The sequence below is a fragment of the Arachis hypogaea genome, chromosome 4, assembly GCF_003086295.3.
Source record: "Arachis hypogaea cultivar Tifrunner chromosome 4, arahy.Tifrunner.gnm2.J5K5, whole genome shotgun sequence".
NCBI classification, from domain to species: Eukaryota; Viridiplantae; Streptophyta; class Magnoliopsida; order Fabales; family Fabaceae; genus Arachis; species Arachis hypogaea.
In genome coordinates, this window is record NC_092039.1 from 105,848,295 (window position 1) to 105,864,179 (window position 15,885).

Here is a 15,885-nt window from a genome sequence, read left to right on the forward strand (position 1 = left end):
ACTTTACTGCACCTACTCCTGACTTCTATGGGAGAAGCATCTCTATCCCTGCCATTGGAGCAAACAACTTTGAGCTTAAGCCTCAATTAGTTTCTCTAATGCAACAGAATTGCAAGTTTCATGGACTTCCATTGGAAGATCCTCATCAGTTTCTAGCTGAGTTCTTGCAGATCTGTGACACTGTCAAAACCAATGGGGTTGACCCTGAGGTCTACAGACTTATGCTATTCCGTTTTGCTGTAAGAGACAGAGCTAGGATATGGTTGGACTCACAACCTAAAGAAAGCCTGAACTCTTGGGAAAAGCTAGTCAATGCCTTCTTGGCAAAGTTCTTTCCACCTCAAAAATTGAGTAAGCTTAGAGTGGAAGTCCAAACCTTCAGACAAAAGGAAGGTGAATCCCTCTATGAAGCTTGGGAAAGATACAAACAATTGATCAGAAAGTGCCCTTCTGACATGCTTTCTGAATGGAGCATCATAGGTATCTTCTATGATGGTTTGTCTGAACTGTCCAAGATGTCTTTGGATAGCTCTGCTGGAGGATCTCTTCATCTGAAGAAGACGCCTGCAGAAGCTCAAGAACTAATTGAAATATTTGCAAATAACCAATTCATGTACACTTCTGAAAGGAATCCTGTGAACAATAGGACGAATCAAAAGAAAGGAGTTCTTGAGATTGATACTCTGAATGCCCTATTGGCTCAGAACAAAATATTGACTCAGCAAGTCAATATGATTTCTCAAAGTCTGTCTGGAATGCAAGCTGCACCAGGCAGTACTAAGGACGCTTCATCTAAAGAAGAAGCTTATGATCCTGAGAACCCTTCAATGGAAGAGGTGAATTACATGGGAGAACCCTATGGAAACACCTATAATCCTTCATGGAGAAATCATCCAAATCTTTCATGGAAGGATCAACAGAGACCTTAACAAGGTTTCAACAACAATAATGGTGGAAGAAACAGGTTTAGCAATGGCAAGCCTTTTCCATCATCTTCTCAGCAACAGAAAGAGAATTCTAAGCAGAGCCACTCTGACTTAGCAACCATGGTCTCTGATCTAATCAAAACCACTCAAAGTTTTATGACTGAAACAATGTCCTCCATTAGAAACTTGGAGGCACAAGTGGGTCAGCTGAGTAAGAAAATTACTGAACTCCCTCCTAGCACTCTTCCAAGCAATACAGAAGAGAACCCAAAAGGAGAGTGCAAGGCCATTAACATGACCTACATGTCCGAATTTGGAGAGGAGGAAGAGGCAGTGAGCGCCACTGAGGAAGGTCTCAATGGACGTTCACTGGCCTCCAATGAGTTCCCTAATGAGGAACCATGGGAATCTGAGACTCACACTGAGACCATAGAGATTCCATTGAATTTACTTCTGCCATTCATGAGCTCTGATGAGTATTCTTCCTCTGAAGAGGATGAAGATGTCACTGAAGAGCAAGTTGCCAAGTACCTTGGAGCAATCATGAAGCTAAATGACAAGTTATTTGGTAATAAGACTTGGGAGGATGAACCCCCTTTGCTCACCAAAGAGCTGGATAACTTGACTAGGCAGAGATTACCTCAAAAGAGACAGGACCCTGGGAAGTTCTCAATACCTTGTACAGTAGGCACCATGACCTTCAAGAAGGCTCTGTGTGACCTAGGGTCAAGCATAAATCTCATGCCTCTCTCTGTAATGGAGAAGCTAGGGATCTTTGAGGTGAAAGCTGCAAAAATCTCACTAGAGATGGCAGACAATTCAAGAAAACAAGCTTATGAACTTGTAGAGGATGTTCTGGTAAAAGTTGAAGACCATTACATCCCTGCTGATTTCATAGTCCTAGAGACTGGGAAGTGCATGGATGAATCCATCATCCTTGGCAGACCCTTCCTAGCTACAGCAAAGGTTGTGATTGATGTTGACAGAGGAGAATTGATCATTCAAGTGAATGAAGAATCCCTTGTGTTTAAGGCTCAAGGATATCCCTCTGTAACCATGGAGAGGAAGCATGGAGAGCTTCTCTCAAAACAGAGCCAAACAGAGCCCCCACAGTCAAACTCTAAGTTTGGTGTTGGGAGGCCACAACCAACTTCTAAGTTTGGTGTTGAACCCCCACATTCAAACTCTAAGTTTGGTGTTGGGAGGTTCCAACATTGCTCTGAGCATATGTGAGGCTCCATGAGAGCCCACTGTCAAGCTACTGACATTAAAGAAGCGCTTGTTGGGAGGCAACCCAATGTTATATTTATCTATTTTTCCTTTGTTATTTTATGTTTTCTGTAGGTTGATGATCATGGGAAGTCACAAAATCAATTGAAAAAGCAAAAATAGAATGAAAAAACAGAAAGAAAAACAACACACCCTGGAGGAAGACCTTGCTGGCGTTTAAACGCAGTAAGGGCAGCAAATGGGCATTTAACGCCCAGTCTGGCACCATTCTGGGCGTTTAACGCCAGAAAGGGGCACCAGACTGGCGTTAAACGCCAGGAAAGGGCAAGAAGTTGGCGTTAAACGCCAGAAATGGGTACCAGCCCGGCGTTTAATGCCAGAATTGGCATAAAGAGCATTTTTGCTCGCCACTTGGTGCAGGGATGGATTTTCCTTGACACCTCAGGATCTGTGGACCCCACAGGATCCCCACCTACCCCACCACTCTCTCTCTTCTTCCCCCATTCACCAATCACCTCAATACCTCTTCCCCCAAAACCTCTCACCTATCAAATCCCATCTTTTCTCTTCACCACTCACATCCATCCTTCATAAAACCCCACCTACCTCACCATTCAAATTCAAAACACTTTTCCTCCCAAACCTACCCTCACATAGCCGAACCTTACCTCTCTCTCCACTCCTATATAAACCCATCTTCACTCCTTCATTTTCCCATGAAGCGGGATACACTTGAGTTTGTGACTAACTTGACCAAGGTAGTGCATACTTTAGCCTACAAATGTTTGAACACTCAAGATGCTTCCATAGCCACATATGGAGAATCAATTGAAGAGCGTAGCATGAAGGAGAGATTGGAAACTCCGGTGGGGGATGAGGGATGCCATTTTGTATTGGAGCAACTAGAGGAAGCCATGATTATTTAAGAAAAGGAAGAAGTGGTCGAAGATTTAGGAGATATTAAAAGTCCATGGGAATGTAGCATCATGGAGAACTCTTCCAAGAAGCTTGATATTGATGTTGAGGAGGGTGCGCAACCTCCAAGGCGTGTCATCGTTGGAGACTTGGAAGAGGCTTATCAAGAGATGGATTCAATCATGGATGAATTTCTCTTTACAATGGAATCCTCTCCCATTGGACATAAAGTTGAAGTTACAAAAGAGTGTGCACAACCTTCCATACCCTTGGTGAACAATGAAGAAGAGAGTGAATCAAAAGAGAGCTACCAAGAGGAAAAAGTTGGCATGGTGTATATTGAAATTGAAGAATATGAAGAGGTTGGTCAAGAGATAGATTCATTCATTAATGAATTCCTATCCAAAATTGAATCACCTTTCATTGGGCAAGATGAACTTCTTGAAGACAACACCGAGCCATGTGATAAAAGAGAAAAGGTTGAAATTGAAGAAGCATGCAAAGAGGTAGAAATAATCAAGAAAGAGCAAAAGGGAGTGGAGCTTGCAAGATCATTGGGACCAACCCTTCCTAAGTCATCATCCTACACAACATTCAAGTGGGTAAAATTTTTATCTTCAAGCCTCACTTTCTCACTTGAATATGGTTTGATTGAAACAGATGGACAACTTAGAGCTCTTTGTGGACTTAAAGGAAAAAGAGAATTGTGTAGTGGTTGGAAATTTGGTATAAAGCTCACTAAAGTCAAAGCTTTAAGGTATAGAGATTATGATGGGACAAGAACCACTTTGTCTAGAAGGAAAAATTGGTGGACTAAAGAGAATTCTATGTGTCAACCGCCTTTATGTCAACCACCCATACGAAAAAATCATGAAACTCAACTAACGGATGGGTGTGAAGATAAGATATGGGATCCCGGTTCGCTATGTGAACACCAACTATGGGGACTCATATCTTGGGTAGAACTTTGCCCAAGCTTGATGAAGATGGTTGGAAATTCTGTCAACCAATTGAGGAGCAAAGATCCTTGGAGATTCAAGGATGAGTACAAACATAAGCCACCATGACAATAAGCCCCTCAAAATGTCCAACTTAAGGACTTAAACTAAAAGTGCTAGGTGGGAGACACCCCACCATGGTAAACTCTTTCCATCCTCTTTTAGTTTTGTTTAATAAGTGATTTGAGTTGCCATTATAGGTAGATTTTCATTTCATATTGATTTGTTGGTAAAGATTGGTTGTTAGTATGTTGTATTCATTAGTAGTAGATGAATAAATCCTAAAATCAAATTGCATTTTTGTGAATTGTTTGATATTTGATTGAATAAAGAAGAGTTTTGGACATTATAGGGAGCTCTTGGGCATTTTTTCTGCTTTTTGGGCAAAAAAAAAAACGGCCATCGGCGCGCTAGCACGCTATGCGCGCGCGCGCGCACATTGCACTTCCGCAACTTCTGGTATAAAAACCAGAGAGTTGTGCGCGCGTTATGCCAGCATTGTGCTGGGAGCACAAGCTCATCCACGCGTAAGCGCGTTGTGCGCGCACGCGCGGATCGTCCCAACCTCATCCACGCGTAAGCGCGCTGTGCGCGCGCGCGCGGATTTGCTCCCTGCTTTTCCCCTTCCTCTTTTCTCCTTCTTTCCTCTTCTCTTCTTCTTTCTTTCTCATTTTTTTCTTCTTCCTCTCTTGAAAGATTTTTTTTCTTTTCTCTTTTCTCATCTCAAGGGTGCATCAAGACCACTTCTATGAAGTTGTGGCCATGAAGAAGGTGATCCCCGAGGTCCCTTTCAAACTCAAAAAGAGTGAATATCCGGAGATCCGACATGAGATCCGAAGAAGAGGTTGGGAAGTTCTTACCAACCCCAATCTTAATGGTTCAAGAGTTCTATGCCAATGCATGGATCACCAAGAACCATGATCAAAGTGTGAACCCGGACCCAAAGAATTGGCTTACAATGGTTCGGGGGAAATACTTAAATTTTAGTCCGGAAAATATAAGGTTGGCATTCAACTTGCCCATGATGCAAGGAAATGAACACCCTTACACTAGAAGGGTCAACTTTGATCAAAGGTTGGACCAAGTCCTCATAGACATCTGTGAAGAGGGCGCTCAATGGAAGAGAGATTCAAAAGGGAAGCCGGTTCAACTGAGAAGGCATGACCTCAAGCCCGTGGCTAGAGGATGGTTGGAGTTTATCCAATGCTCAATCATTCCGACTAGCAACCGGTCCGAAGTTACTATAGACTGGGCCATCATGATTCATAGCATCATGATTGGAGAGGAAGTAGAAGTTCATGAGGTTATAGCCCAAGAACTTTATAAGGTGGCAGATAAGTCCTCTACCTTGGCAAGGTTAGCCTTTCCTTATCTCATTTGTCACCTCTGTTATTCAGTTGGAGTTGACATAGAGGGAGTCATCCTCATTGATGAGGACAAGCCCATCACTAAGAAAAGGATGGAGCAAACAAGAGACCCCTCTCATCATGAAATCCCTGAGATGCCTCAAGGGATGCACTTTCTTCCACAAAACTATTGGGAGTAAATCAATACCTCCCTAGGAGAATTGAGTTCCAACATGGGACAACTAAGGGTGGAGCACCAAGAACATTCCATCCTCCTCCATGAAATTAGAGAAGATCAAAGAATCATGAGAGAGGAGCAACAAAGGCAAGGAAGAGACATTGAGGAGCTCAAGCACTCCATAAGATCTTCAAGAGGAAGAACAAGCCGCCATCACTAAGGTGGACCCGTTCTTTAATCACCTTATTCTTTATTTTTCTGTTTTTCGAAAAATCATGCTTATGTCTATTCATGTTTGTGTCTTATGATCATTAGTGTCTTAGTGTCTATGCCTTAAAGTTATGAATGTCCTATGAATCCATCACCTTTCTTGAATGAAAAATGTTCTTAATTGAAAAAGAGAAGAATTGCATGAATTTTAAATTTTATAACAGATTAGTTATTTTGATGTGGTGGCAATATTTTGGTTTCTGAATGTATGCTTGAACAGTGCATAAATCTTTTGAATTTTTTGTTCATGAATGTTGGCTCTTGAAAGAATGATGAAAAAGGAGACATGTTACTGAGGATCTGAAAAATCATAAAAATGATTCTTGAAGCAAGAAAAAGCAGTGAATACGAAAAAAAAGAGAGAGAAAGAGAGAGAAAAACGAAAAAAAAGAGAGAGAAAAGAAAAGAAATAAAGTTGTGATCCAAAACAAAAAGAGTGTGCTTAAGAACCCTGGACACCTCTAATTGGGGACTCTAGCAAAGTGGAGTCACAATCTGAAAAGGTTCACCCAGTTATGTGTCTGTGGCATGTATGTATCCGGTGGTAATACTGGAAGACAGAGTGCTTTGGGCCACGGCCAAGACTCATAAAGTAGCTGTGTTCAAGAATCATCATACTTAACTAGGAGAATCAATAACACTATCTGGATTCTGGTTCCTATAGAAGCCAATCATTCTGAATTTCAAAGGATAGAGTGAGATGTCAAAACTATTCAGAGGCAAAAAGCTAAAGCCCCACTCATCTAATTAATACTGATCTTCATAGATGTTTTTGGAGTTCATTGCATATTCTCTTATTTTTATCTTATTTGATTTTCAGTTGCTTGAGGACAAGCAACAATTTAAGTTTGGTGTTGTGATGAGCGGATAATTTATACGCTTTTTGGCATTATTTTTAGTATGTTTTTAGTATGTTTTAGTTAGTTTTTAGTATATTTTTATTAGTTTTTAGTTAAAATTCACTTTTCTGGACTTTACTATGAGTTTGTGTGTTTTTCTGTGATTTCAGGTATTTTCTGTCTGGAATTGAAGGACCTGAGCAAAAATCTGATTCAGAGGCTGAAAAGGACTGCAGATGGTGTTGGATTCTGACCTCCCTACACTCGAAGTGGATTTTCTGGAGCTACAGAAGCCCAATTGGCGCGCTCTCAACTGCGTTGGAAAGTAGACATCTTGGGATTTCCAGTAACATATAATAGTCCACACTTTGCCCGAGATTTGATGGCCCAAACCGGCGTTCTAAATCAGCTCAAAACTGCCCGGCGTTAAACACCGGAACTGGCACAAGAATGGGAGTTAAACGCCCAAACTGGCACAAAAGCTGGAGTTTAACTCCAAGAGAAGTCTCTACACGAAAATGCTTCAATGCTCAGCCCAAGCACACACCAAGTGGGCCCGAAAGTGGATTTTTATGTCATTTACTCATCTTTGTAAACCTTAGGCTACTAGTTCTTTATAAATAAGACCTTTTGCTATTGTATTTTCATCTTGGTAGCTATCTTTGTTCTTATGCTATCTTAGATCATTGGGAGGCTGGCCTCACGGCCATGCCTAGACCTTGTTCTTATGTATTTTCAACGGTGGAGTTTCTACACACCATAGATTAAGGTGTGGAGCTTTGCTGTACCTCGAGTATTAATGCAATTACTATTGTTCTTCTATTCAATTCAGCTTGTTCTTGTTCTAAGATATCACTTGTTCTTCAACTTGATGAATGTGATGATCCGTGACACTCGTCATCATTCTCACCTATGAACGTGTGCCTGACAACCACCTCCGTTCTACCGTAGATTGAGTGGATATCTCTTGGATCCCTTAATCGGAATCTTCGTGGTATAAGCTAGAATTGATGGCGGCATTCAAGAGAATCCGAAAGGTCTAAACCTTGTCTGTGGTATTCTGAGTAGGATTCAATGATTGAATGACTGTGATGAGCTTCAAACTCCTGAAGGCTGGGCGTTAGTGACAGACGCAAAAGAATCACTGGATTCTATTCCACCCTGATTGAGAACCGACAGATGATTAGCCGTGCCGTGACAGGGTGCATAGAACATTTTCACTGAGAGGATGGGAGGTAGCCACTGACAACAGTGAAACCCTACATACAGCTTGCCATGGAAAGGAGTAAGAAGGATTGGATGAAGACAGTGGGAAAGCAGAGAGACGGAAGGGACAAAGCATCTCTATACGTTTGTCTGAAATTCTTACCAATGAAATACATAAGTATCTCTATCTTTATCTTTATGCTTTATTCATAAATCATCCATAACCATTTGATTCTGCCTGACTGAGATTTACAAGATGACCATAGCTTGCTTCATACCAACAATCTCCGTGGGATCGACCCTTACTCGCGTAAGGTTTATTACTTGGACAACCCAGTGCACTTGCTGGTTAGTTGTGCGAAGTTGTGATAAAGAGTTGAGATTGCAATTGAGCGTACCATGTTGATGGCGCCATTGATGATCACAATTTCGTTCACCGGTTGCCCAGAAGAGGGAATTGGGAGAAGTTTCATCACTCCAGCTTGAACTTTTTGTCAAACCAAGTGACAATCAACCTCTAAATGTTTGGTCCGTTCATGAAAAACCGGGTTAGCAGCAATATGAAGAGCACTCTGATTATCACAATATAAAACTAGTGGGCGGATAGGAGAGATGCGTAAAAATTGTAACACATTTAGTATCCATTGAAGTTCACAAGTTGTGTTGGCAAGTGCACGATATTCTGCTTCCGTGGATGAGCGGGTAACGGTGGTTTGTTTCTTGGTCTTCCAAGAGACTAAAAAACTGCCTAAGAAGAAACAATAACCTGTTAAAGATCGTCGAGTGTCAGGACATCCGGCCCAATCAAAGTCACTGAAGCCAAGAAGCTGAATTTCTGATTCCCTTGGAAAGAAACGTCCTTTGCCAGGACTAGTTTTCAGATATCGTAACACATGCTTGGCAGCTTGAAGATGAGATTCAGTAGGAGATGCCATGAATTGACTTAATTGTTGAGTGGCATACATGATGTCTGGTCGAGTAGTGGTGAGATAGATAAGACGACCAACCAAATGGCGATATACAAAAGGGTCGGATAGTAGGGGACTTTTGTCTTGATATAGTCTTATGGTACTTTCCATTGGAACAGAGGCAGGTTTAGCACCTAATAAACTAGAATCCTCCAACAGATCAAGACAATATTTTCTTTGAGATAAGCAAATTCCCTTCTCTGATTGAGCAACTTCAATACCCAAAAAATATTTTAATGGGCCCAAGTCTTTAATTTGGAAGTGTTGGTGCAAAATAGACTTAATGGCAGCAAGTTTAGAAATGGAATTACCAGTGAGAACAATGTCGTCAACATAGACTAAAAGGATACAAATTTGATCACCAATGAATTTAACAAATAGGCTATAATCAGATGAGGTCTGTTGATATCCATGAGATAGCAAAAGATGAAAAAGTTTGTCATACCATTACGACTAGATTGTCGTAAACCATACAGTGACTTTAGTAGTTTACAGCATTGATTCGGTTGAGGAGACGTAAATCTGGGTGGCAAAGTCATATAAACATTCTCAGAAAGATCCCCATGTAAGAAAGCATTATTGACATCCAACTGATGTATGGGCCAATGCTTCATAGAAGCCAATGCCAAAACTAATCTGATGGTGGCAGGTTTGACAACAGGGGAGAAAATTTCCAAGAAATCAACACCTTCAGTTTGAGTGAACCCTTTAGCCACAAGGCATGCTTTATATCGATCAACTGAACCATCAGGCTTGCGTTTGATGCGATAGACCCATTTACAGCCAACCGGCTTAACCCCTGCAGGGCAATCAACAAGATGCCAAGTTTTGTTCAGCTCAAGAGCATCCAACTCATCTTTCATAGAACTACGCCAATTAGAGTGTTGATTGGCATCCTTAAAAGACTTTGGCTCAACGTCAGAATGTAGAGATAAAAGAAATTTTTTATGTGAAGATGAAAGAGAAGAAAAAGACATGACTGAAGATAAAGGATACTTGCACTTTGAGGAAGATTGATTTGTAGAGATGAGAGAGGAATTACACAAGTAATCAGAGAGATATGCTGGAGGTCGGTGAGGCCGGTCGGAATAACGAGGATGGGGTTGCTCAGGTGGGGAAGAAGGTGACGGGGGATGAGAAGGTGATGGTGGACTGGTGTCTAGTGTTGAAAGTGATTCGGTTGTCATGGGTTCAACTTGGCTAAGTAACGATAGTGAGGAAAAAGGAGAGGTTGTTGGAGAAATAAAAGAACTAGGTGGAGTTGGATCAATGGGTATAGGTGAGGGTTCAACTGGAAGAGTAACTGAATCTTGTTTTTGAGAAGATGTGTTTGGCAATGTTGGGCTGAGTGTATGGGATTGGGCATTTTTTATTACTAAGGGCAAGATCATTTCATAAAAAATTACGTTTCTAGAAATCTCAATTCTTTTATCTTATAAAACATAAACAATATATCCTTTAAAACCACTTTGAAAGCCAATAAATACAGCCTTTTTGGCTCTTGGATTAAATTTTGATCTATTTGCCATTAGGGTAGAAACAAAACATAAGCATCCAAAAATTTTAAGGTCATGATAATTTGGTGGATGATTGAATAAAATCTCAAATGGTGTTTTAAAATTAATTGCGGATGATAGAACTCTGTTAAGTAAATAAACAGCATGTCTAACAGCATAAGACCAAAAACATGATGGTAAATTAGATTGAAACATAAGAGCACGAGCTATATTCAAAATATGTTGATGCTTGCGTTCTATCCTTCCATTTTGTTGAGGAGTTTCAACACAACTACGTTGATGAATAATGCCCTTTGAAGCATAAAAATCAGGTAAAATAAATTCTGGTCTATTATCGGAACGAATAGTTTTGACTTTGGAGTTGAATTGTGTTCAATTAAAGTAATAAAATTTTTTATTTTATTTTGCACTTCTCCTTTTGATTTTAATAAAGTAACCCATGTAAAGTGGCTATTGATGCGTGAGCATCTTATCTATCTTTTCCTAGTAAATTTGCATCTAAATTGTTGAGTTTAATTTAGAATTAATTATATTTTAGCTACTATGGAAGCTATTTTGAGTTTTGTGCAATTTTATTTATTTTAGGTAGCATTCGGAGGGATTTGATGAAGTTTCTGCAGAGAAAAAGAAGAAACCAAAGAGATGACCAGCGAAGACCGACGCGGACGCATGGCTCACGCGACCGTGTGGAATGGAGGAAAGCGCAATGACGCGATCGCGTGCCTGACGCGATCGCGTGGACTGGAATCTGCACAAATGACGTGAACGCATGGACAACGCGGACGCGTCACATGCGCGATCTGCAAAAATACGAATGATGCTGGTCACGAATTTTGGGCTGTGTTGACCCACTTTCCAGCCCAGAAAACACAGATTAGAAGCTGCAGAATAGACAAATCAAGTGGTCTCCAACCATCAACTGAAGATCTGTTAATTAATTCGAATTCAAATTCAAATCTTATCTTGGAGGAAAAGATATTATTTTTAATTTTTGATTTCAAACCTACTAGGATTAGTAATAAATAGAAACTCTGTACATTTAGACAAGTATCAGATTGTTACCACAATCCTTATTTTCTACTCTGAACCATGAGCAACTAATCCTCCATTGTTAAGGTTAGGAGCTCTGTCTATTTGTAATGGATTAATTCGTTTGATCTTTCTAATTTATTCCATGCTTTGATTTATATTTCAATAATTGTTTTCGCTCCTTATTTTATGAACATGGGTGGAACGGAAGTATGACCCATGTTCTAATTGAGTTCTTGTAAAACTTGGAAAAGCTCTTTACTTGAACAACAGCTTGGAAACATATTATCCTAAATTTTAATTATTTGGATTTAATGGGATACGTGACATATAATCCCCTTATTTTGGGGTAATTAGAATTTTTGTGGCATATAAACTGAAAATTAATTTTTACCCTCTAATTGGAATTAGTACCAAGGAATTGGCAGTTAATGAATTTTAGAGGAGACTAGGAAGGTTTAAGAAATTAGGGCCTAGTCACATATAGTTTGCCATGAAATTATATCTTGCATGATTAAATTAGATAGTAATAAAAATTAATCCGAAAAAATAGATAACTCTGAAACCTTAACTATTTTCTACATATTTTATTCCCAACACATTGCTGCTTTTGCTTTCTGAAAGTCTAACATTACTGTTTAATGCTTTTGAACTTCCAACATCCTTTTCTACTTGCCTAACTAATTCTATCAAATATTATTGTTGCTTAATCCATCAATCCTCGTGGGACGACCCTTACTCACATAAGGTATTACTTGGTACGACCCGGTGCACTTGCCGGTTAGTAAGTGTGGGTAAAAAATTCCGTACCAAGTTTTTGGCGCCGTTGCCGGAGATTGATAGTGATTAACAACTATTAATTGTTTGATTGTTTAGATTAAGCATTTAATTTTAAATTTTATTTAAATAGTATTTTTTTAAAAAAAAATTAAAAATTTTTCCTTGTTTTCCCTTTTTTTTTCGTTTGAAAACCCCCGCCCCGTTTTATTTAGTTATTTTCTTCCGTTAAATTTTAAAAAAAAAAAACAAAAACCTCGTCAATTTTTTTTATTTTATTTCTCTTTTTATTTTCATTTTTTTGTTTTGTTTTATCCTATTCGTTTTCTTTCATTTTTTTTCTTTTATAATTTAATAATAAAAAATTTTTTTTAATAAATAAATAGGACCAATATTTTTTTTAATTTCTGAAATTAAGTTTGGTGTTACCTATTTGTTATTTATTTTCCTTCTATTTATTTTATTCAATATTTTTATCTCTTTACACAGGTTACCTCACTGGGAATTCTCTACACTCTGACGTAGAGATTCCCATTCTTTCTTGTGTTCTGTTTGTTTATGCGCAGGAACCAACGTTCTGAAAACCGGACCGGACCGGCTGGTTGAACCGGTCCAACCAGAAACCGGCGATGTAAACGGTCCGGTCCACCTCTAATAACCGCCCATTTGAAAATCGTTTTAAAACCGCCGAATCGGTTGAAAACCGGCCAGTTGGACCGAACTGGTAACCGGCCGGTTCTCTGTAAACGGCATCGTTTTGATTATTTGCAAAAAAAAAAAAGAAAGAGAAAACGTTACTTTTACAGCTTTACTCACTCCCCCTTCCCCCCACCAGTCCACCACACCCCTCCAATTTGTGAATCCCTCTGAACTTTGAAGCACAGTTAAATCACCAAACCAAAACCCTAGGTCCTCCTTGCAACTGTTCTGCTGCAGTGCTGCCGCCGTCCATGCTGTCGGCGCCGTCTGTGGGTAGGCCCTCTCTTGTAGCTCGGCCTCCTCCTTCCCCCTGTCCTCCATCCGTCCTCCATGGCTTCTCTATTTTGTTGGCTTGGAGCAGCTCGCCACTCACCGTCGTCTCCCTGGTCGCCGTCTGTGACTTCGTCGATGGTTAGTGTCATTGCTTTCACTTTTTCGATTCTTGTTCGTGTCTCCATCTTCTCTCCCCAAAGCCTTTGTTAGCTGTTTTTAATGTGAAACTGTGAAATTGCCAATTTTTGCTGATTTTGTGCTGCTGCTCTTTCTTTAATTCCTGAAATATTTATTGAAATTTTTGTTACTGCTGTTAAAAATGAAAATCAAATCATTATTGAAATTTTTGTTTAGGTATTAGGGATTACTTGTTGCTGTTTTGTAATGTTTTCTGCTTAATGCTAAAAATGAAAATCAAAGGGTAGTATAAATCAGAGTCAGGACACAATGAAACCGACACAACATGGATTCATCCCTTTTGTCCTCGTCAGAATGCATAACATGTTGCCTGTGCATAGTGTTTATAGTCCTCTAACCTGAGTGCCTAGCTTTGGCACTAGTTCCCTAAATAGAGTATTTGGTCATCAATTTGTATGTGTGGAATTCGAGCCACCTTGTACCACTCTTTCCCACTATTTGGTTTAAGTCTTAGAGTCAGCAAAGGTCATTCTTGGACATAAAGTTGATTAAGGGTGGAAGGAAGTTCATCAGGCAAGAAATAAAGGATGTCACAGCAATGAATTTCAAGTATATGAAGAGCATTCAGATATTGGAACCTCTGTAGTTTAGCTTCTTGAGACACTTCAATGTGCTTATGTGCAGTGGAGCTTATATTGGGAGGAAGTATCATGTCCTCTGAAATGAATCCACCATCAGCATGATTTCTGAATCAAAATCCCAACTCTCTCAGCGAATTGAATCGAATTAACCAGGCCTTCCTCTTCTTTTTCTTTTGGTTGATTCTTAATTTTTCCAATAGATGTAACTTTCTGAATAAGTGGATCAGATCATGTAGCTTTTTTTATTTCAGATATTTTAGGAGATGCATTAGAAGAGCAATTTTGTATTATGTTTGTTATAATAATATTCACATGTTGTGTATGCTTGTGATTGTTTGGTGTTTACATTTTCTTTCCAAATCACTTGCTATGGTTGTTCTTTGATGTAAGGCTTTGTATTTGTGTGTGTGTGTGAGAATATGTGATAATGTTGAATGCTGTTGCATCTAATAGGACTATAGGATTTCTTGGAATATCCTCAACTTTTGGTCCTTTATAATTTATTTATTATTTTATTTTAAAACGGTTTTTTCGGTTAGACCACCGGTTAAACCGGTTGAACCATTAAACCAGTGAACCAATGACTAAAGCGGTTTGATGACCCCTCGGTTTTCAGAACCTTGACAGGAACAAAGACAAAGAACATCTCTTAGGCTTTGATCCTGAACCTGAAAGGACTTTCAGGCGGCGTTTACAACAAGCAAGACTTTGCAAGGCGGCAGAATCCACTATGGCAAATAATAATGCTAATGTCAATGTGGTAAATCCGAATGGGGATGATCAACAGAGGAGAGTGCTTGGCTCTTATTCTGCCCCTACTGCGGATCTTTATGGAAAAAGTATTGTGGTGCCTCCTATAAATGAAAACAACTTTGAGTTGAAGCCACAATCGGTCACCTTGGTACAACAAAATTTCCAGTATCATGGACTTTCTCATGAAGATCCAAATCAGTTCATATCTGATTTTCTGCAGATATGTGATACTGTGAAGACAAATGGAGTGAATCCAGAGGTGTACAGACTCATGCTTTTTCCGTTTGCTCTGAGGGATAAAGCAAAGCTATGGCTAGATTTCCAACCAAAGGAGAGTTTGGATACTTGAGACAAGGTTGTTACTGAGTTTCTCACAAAATTTTTCCCACCTAAGAAGCTGACTAAGCTTAGATTGGAGGTTCAGACCTTCAGACAGAAGGATGGTGAACTCTGTATGAAGCTTGGGAGAGATACAAGCTACTAACTAGGCAATGCCCTCCAGACATGTTCTCCAAATGGACCCAACTGGATATCTTTTATGAAGGCTTGGGTGAGATGTCCAAGATGAGCCTAGACACTTTTGTAGGCGGTTTATTGCACAAGAAGAAGACACCAGAGGAGACTATTGAGCTGATTGAATTGGTTGCTAGCAACCAATATTTATACTCATCTAACAGGAACTTTGTGAACTCTGAGAACCCTCAGAAGAGAGGCGTGTTGGAAGTAGAAGCTGTTAATGCTCTTCTTGCTCAGAACAAGCTGATGTCTCAGCAGATAAATCTACTTACTCAACAGATGGGTGGCATGCAAGTCCCAGCTATCAACACCCAAAATCCAACACAGGAAGTCTCTTATGACATGGCAGGTAATTTTATGCAAAATGATAATTATGATTATGCTCAATCTTCTTCTGAACAGGTGAATTACATGGGGAGTGGTCCTAAAAATCCAAACAATGATCCATATTCTAAGACATACAATCAGGGGTGGAGGAATCACCCAAATTTTGGGTGGAGAGATCAACCTCAGAGACTTCAGAACTTCAACAATAATTCTCAGGGCGGTTTCCAACAGAACAATGATTTGGAAGCAATATTGATAGGTTTTAGACAGGAAACCAGAGCATCCATCAAGAACCTGGAGATTCAAATGGGTCAAATAGCCACCAAAGTTAATGAAATT

At 39.7% G+C, this 15,885-nt stretch overlaps 1 non-coding gene across 1 annotated transcript; it reads right to left on the minus strand.

The window, feature by feature from the left end:
* Positions 1-353: 353 nt before the first annotated feature.
* Positions 354-461, minus strand: LOC112798501 (small nucleolar RNA R71). Its single transcript, XR_003200111.1, has one exon. It is a non-coding gene; the product is annotated as a small nucleolar RNA R71 (small nucleolar RNA).
* Positions 462-15,885: the final 15,424 nt, after the last annotated feature.